The sequence below is a fragment of the Arachis stenosperma genome, chromosome 10, assembly GCF_014773155.1.
Source record: "Arachis stenosperma cultivar V10309 chromosome 10, arast.V10309.gnm1.PFL2, whole genome shotgun sequence".
NCBI classification, from domain to species: Eukaryota; Viridiplantae; Streptophyta; class Magnoliopsida; order Fabales; family Fabaceae; genus Arachis; species Arachis stenosperma.
In genome coordinates this window covers 32063030-32068876 of record NC_080386.1, presented here as the reverse complement: position 1 = coordinate 32068876, position 5847 = coordinate 32063030, and the positions used below count along the sequence as shown (strand labels likewise).

The window sequence follows — 5847 nt, the reverse complement described above, 5'->3', positions numbered from 1 at the left end:
CCAGGATGGCACAAGGGGGAAGATTTTGTTTTTCAAATCAATTTTTTTCAAGTTTTCAAAGTTTTTCAAAATCAAATCTTTTTCAAATCATATCTTTTCAATCAAATGTTTTCAAAATCAATTTCTTTCCTTTTTCAAAGATACTTACTAACAATTAATGATTTGATTGAACATTTCAAGTATGTTGCCTTTTCTGTTGAGGAAGGTTTAATGTTTGAATCATATCTTTTCTTGTTAGGCAAGTCATTAATTTTTAAAATCATATCTTTTAAAATTGTTTTCAAATCAAATCTTTTTAAAATGTTTTTCAAATCATATCTTCTCAATAACATCTTTTTAAAACCAATCATATCTTTTTAATCACATTTTTTTTAAAATAGTTTTCAATCAAATCTTTTTTTTAAATTCTACTCTCAAAATCTTTTTCAAAAAAACACTTGATTTCTTTCCCACTCTTATTTTCGAAAATCAATTAGTGTTTTTCAAAATGTTTTTAAAATCTTTTACTTATTTTTCGAAAATTACTTCCCTTCTTCTCACATCCTTCTATTTATGGACTAACACTATCCCTTAATGCAAAATTCGAACTCCATCTTCTTTGATAAGTTCGAATTTTCTACCTCTGCCTTCTATTTTTCTTTTCCTCTGACACCTCAAGGAATCTCTATACTGTGACATAGAGAATTCCATATTTTCTTGTTCTCTTCTCTTTCATATGAGCAGGAACAAAGACAAAGGCATTCTTGTTGAAGCTGACCCTGAACCTGAAAGAACCTTGAAGCGAAAGCTAAGAGAAGCTAAGGCACAACTCTCTGTTGAGGACCTGACCGAATTCTTCAAAGAAGAAGAATCCATGGCAGCCGAAAACAACAACAATGCCAACAATGCAAGGAAGGTGCTGGGTGACTTTACTGCACCTACTCCCGATTTCTATGGGAGAAGCATCTCTATCCCTGCCATTGGAGCAAACAACTTTGAGCTTAAGCCTCAGTTAGTTTCTCTAATGCAACAGAATTGCAAGTTCCATGGACTTCCAATGGAAGATCCTCATCAGTTTTTAGCTGAGTTCTTGCAAATCTGTGACACAGTCAAGAGTAATGGGGTTGACCCTGAGGTCTACAGACTGATGCTATTCCCTTTTACTGTAAGAGACAGAGCTAGAATATGGTTGGACTCTCAACCTAAAGAAAGCCTGGACTCTTGGGAAAAGCTAGTCAATGCCTTCTTGGCAAAGTTCTTTCCACCTCAAAAATTGAGTAAGCTTAGAGTGGAAGTCCAAACCTTCAGACAGAAGGAAGGAGAATCCCTCTATGAAGCTTGGGAAAGATACAAACAATTAATCAGAAAATGTCCTTCTGACATGCTTTCTGAATGGAGCATCATAGGTATTTTCTATGATGGTCTATCTGAACTATCCAAGATGTCTTTGGATAGCTCTGTTGGAGGATCTCTTCATCTGAAAAAGACGCCTACAGAAGCTCAAGAGCTCATTGAAATGGTTGCAAATAACCAATTCATGTACACTTCTGAAAGGAATCCTGTGAACAATGGGACTAGTCAGAAGAAAGGAGTTCTTGAGATTGATACTCTGAATGCCATATTGGCTCAGAATAAAATATTGACTCAACAAGTCAATTTAATTTCTCAAAGTCTGTCTGGAATGCAAAATGCACCAAGCAGTACTAAGGATGCTTCATCTGAAGAAGAAGCTTATGATCCTGAGAACCCTTCAATGGAAGAGGTGAATTACCTAGGAGAACCCTATGGAAACACCTATAATTCTTCATGGAGAAATCACCCAAATTTCTCATGGAAGAATCAAGAGAGACCTCAACAAGGTTTCAACAACAACAATGGTGGAAGAAACAGGTTTAGCAATGGCAAGCCTTTTCCATCATCTTCTCAGCAATAGACAGAGAATTCTAAACAGAACCCCTCTGACTTAGCAACCATGGTCTCTGATCTAATCAAAACCACTCAAAGTTTCATGACTGAAATAAGGTCTTCCATTAGGAATTTGGAAGCACAAGTGGGACAGCTGAGCAAGAAAATTACTGAACTCCCTCCAAGTACTCTTCCAAGCAACACAGAAGAAAATCCAAAAGGAGAGTGCAAGGCCATAAACATGGCCGATTTTGGAGAGGGAGGAGAGGAAGTGAACGCCACTGAGGAAGACCTCAATGGGCGTGCACTGACCTCCAATGAGTTCCCCAATGAGGAACCATGGGAATCTGAGGCTCAGAATGAGACCATAGAGATTCCATTGGACTTACTTCTGCCATTCGTGAGCTCTGATGAGTATTCTTCCTCTGAAGAGGATGAGTATGTCACTGAAGAGCAAGTTGCTAAATACCTTGGAGCAATCATGAAGCTAAATGACAAGTTATTTGGAAATGAGACTTGGGAGAATGAACCTCCTTTGCTCACCAAAGAACTGGATAACTTGTCTAGGCAGAAATTACCTCAAAAGAGACAAGATCCTGGGAAGTTTTCCATACCTTGTACCATAGGCACCATGACCTTCAAGAAGGCTCTGTGTGACTTAGGGTCAAGTGTAAACCTCATGCCTCTCTCTGTAATGGAGAAGCTAGGGATCTTTGAGGTACAAGCTGCAAGAATTTCACTAGAGATGGCAGACAACTCAAGAAAACAAGCTCATGGACTTGTAGAGAATGTTTTGGTGAAAGTTGAAGACCATTACATCCCTACTGATTTCATAGTCCTAGAGACTGGGAAGTGCATGGATGAATCCATCATCCTTGGCAGACCCTTCCTAGCCACAGCAAAGGCTGTGATTGATGTTGATGGAGGTGAACTGATCATTCAAGTGAATGAAGAATCCTTTGTGTTTAAGGCTCAAGGATACCCCTCTGTCATCATGGAGAAGAAGCATGAAGAGCTTCTCTCAAATCAGAGACAAACAGAGCCCCCACAGTCAAACTCTAAGTTTGGTGTTGGGAGGCCACACCCAAATTCTAAGTTTGGTGTTGAACCCCCACATTCAAACTCTAAGTTTGGTGTTGGGAGGTTCCAACATTGCTCTGAGTATCTGTGAGGCTCCATGAGAGCCCTCTGTCAAGCTACTGACATTAAAGAAGCGCTTGTTGGGAGGCAACCCAATGATTATATTGTATCTATTTTCCTTTGTTATTTTATGTTTTTTGTAGGTTGATGATCATAAGAAGTCACAAAATCAATTGAAAAAGCAAAAACAGAATGAAAAACAGGAAGAAAAATAGCACACCCTGGAGGAAAAACTCACTGGCGTTTAAACGCCAGTGAGGCTAGCAGTTGGGCGTTTAACGCCCAGTCTGGCACCATTCTGGGCGTTTAACGCCAGAAAGGGGTACCAGACTGGCGTTAAACGCCAGAAAAGGGCAAGAACCTGGCGTTAAACGCCAGGAATGGGCACCAGCCCGGCGTTAAACGCCAGAAATGGCTCAAAACGTGATTTTTGATGCCATTTGGTGCAGGGATGACTTTTCCTTGACACCACAGGATCTGTGGACCCCACAGGATCCCCACCAACCCCACCACCCTCTCTCTTCTTCACCCATTCACCAATCACCTCAATACCTCTTCCCCAAAAACCCCCCACCTATCAAATCCCACTATCATCTTCACTCCTTCATTTTCACACACCCTAAACACTACTTCTTCCCTTTTTGGCCGAACCACAAAGCCATCTCCCTCTCCTCATTTCTTCTTCTTCTACTCTCTTCTTTCTTCTTTTGCTCGAGGACGAGCAAACCTTTTAAGTTTGGTGTGGTAAAAGCATTGCTTTTTGTTTTTCCATAACCATTTATGGCATCCAAAGCCGGTTCAACTGAGAAGGCATGACCTCAAGCCCATAACTAAGAAAAGGATGGAGCAAACAAGAGACCCCTCTCATCAAAAGATCCCTGAGATACCTCAAGGGATGCACTTTCCTCCACAAGACTATTGGGAGCAAATTAACACCTCCCTAGGAGAGTTGAGTTCCAATATGGGACAACTAAGGGTGGAGCATCAAGAACACTCCATCATCATTAGAGAAGATCAAAGAATCATGAGAGAGGAGCAACAAAGACAAGGAAGAGACATTGAGGAGCTCAAGAACTCCATAAGACCTTCAAGAGGAAGAACAAGCCGCCATCACTAAGGTGGACCCGTTCTTTAATCTCCTTGTTCTTTGTTTTTCTGTTTTTCAAAATTTTCATGCTTATGTTTGTATATGTTTGTGTCTTATGATCATTAGTGTCTTAGTGTCTATGCCTTAAAGCTATGAATATGAATCCATCACCTTTCTTAAATGAAAACTGTTTTTATTACAAAAGAACAAGAAGTACAGGATTTCGAATTCATCTTTAAAACTAGCTTAATTAGTTTGATGTGGTGACAATACTTTTTGTTTTCTGAATGTATGCTTGAACAGTGCATATGTCTTTTGAATTTGTTGTTCATGAATGTTAAAATTGTTGGCTCTTGAAAGAATGATGAAAAAGGAGACATGTTACTGAGGATCTGAAAAATCATAAAAATGATTCTTGAAGCAAGAAAAAGCAGTGAATATAAAAAAAAAAGAAGAAGGAAAAAAAAAACGAAAAAAAAAAAGAGAAAGAGAAAAAGAAAGAAATAAAGTTGTGATCCAAGGCAATAAGAGTGTGCTTAAGAACCCTGGACACCTCTAATTGGGGACTCTAGCAAAGCTGAGTCACAATCTGAAAAAGTTCACCCAATTATGTGTCTGTGGCATGTATGTATCCGGTGGTAATACTGGAAGACAGAGTGCTTTGGGCCACAGCCAAGACTCAATAAGTAGCTGTGTTCAAGAATCATCATACTTAACTAAGAGAATCAATAACACTATCTGGATTCTGAGTTCCTAAAGAAGCCAATCATTCTGAACCTCAGAGGATAAAGTGAGATGCCAAAACTGTTTGGAGGCAAAAAGCTACTAGTCCCGCTCATCTAATTTGGAGCTAAGTTTCATTGATAATTTGGAGTCTATAGTATATTCTCTTCTTTTTATCTTATTTGATTTTCAGTTGCTTGGGGACAAGCAACAATTTAAGTTTGGTGTTGTGATGAGCGGATAATTTGTACGCTTTTTGGCATTGTTCTTAGTATGTTTTTAGTAGTTTTAGTTGAGTTCTTAGTATATTTTTTATTAGTTTTTAGTTAAAATTCACTTTTCTGGACTTTACTATGAGTTTGTGTGTTTTTCTGTGATTTCAGGTATTTTCTGGCTGAAATTGAGGGATCTGAGCAAAAATCTGATCCAGAGACTGAAAAGGACTACAGATGCTGTTGGATTCTGACCTCCCTGCACTCGAAGTGGATTTTCTGGAGCTACAGTAGCCCAATTGGCGCGCTCTCAACGGCGTTGGAAAGTAGACATCCTGGGCTTTCCAGCAATATATGATAGTCCATACTTTGCCCAAGATTTGATGGCCCAAACCGGCGTTCAAAGTCACCTACAGAAATCCCAGCGTTAAACGCCGGAACTGGCACCAAAATGGGAGTTAAACGCCCAAACTGGCATAAAAGCTGGCGTTTAACTCCAAGAAGAGTCTCTACACGAAAATGCTTCATTGCTCAGCCCAAGCACACACCAAGTGGGCCCGAAAGTGGATTTTTATGTCATTTACTCATCTCTGTACACCCTAGGCTACTAGTTCTCTATATATAGGACCTTTTACCATTGTATTTTTCATCTTGGTTCTTCTGGTTCCCTCTCGGGGGCCGAAACCAATGATCACTTTTGTTCTTATGTATTTTCAACGGTGGAGTTTCTACACACCATAGATTAAGGTGTGGAGCTCTGCTGTACCTCGAGTATTAATGCAATTACTATTGTTCTTCTAT

The 5847-nt window shown here is 39.5% G+C and overlaps 1 non-coding gene across 1 annotated transcript; it reads right to left on the bottom strand.

The window, feature by feature from the left end:
• Window positions 1-1258: 1258 nt before the first annotated feature.
• Window positions 1259-1366, bottom strand: LOC130958542 (small nucleolar RNA R71). The gene has a single exon (XR_009077656.1). It is a non-coding gene; the product is annotated as a small nucleolar RNA R71 (small nucleolar RNA).
• Between the last annotated feature and the right edge of the window lie 4481 nt (window positions 1367-5847).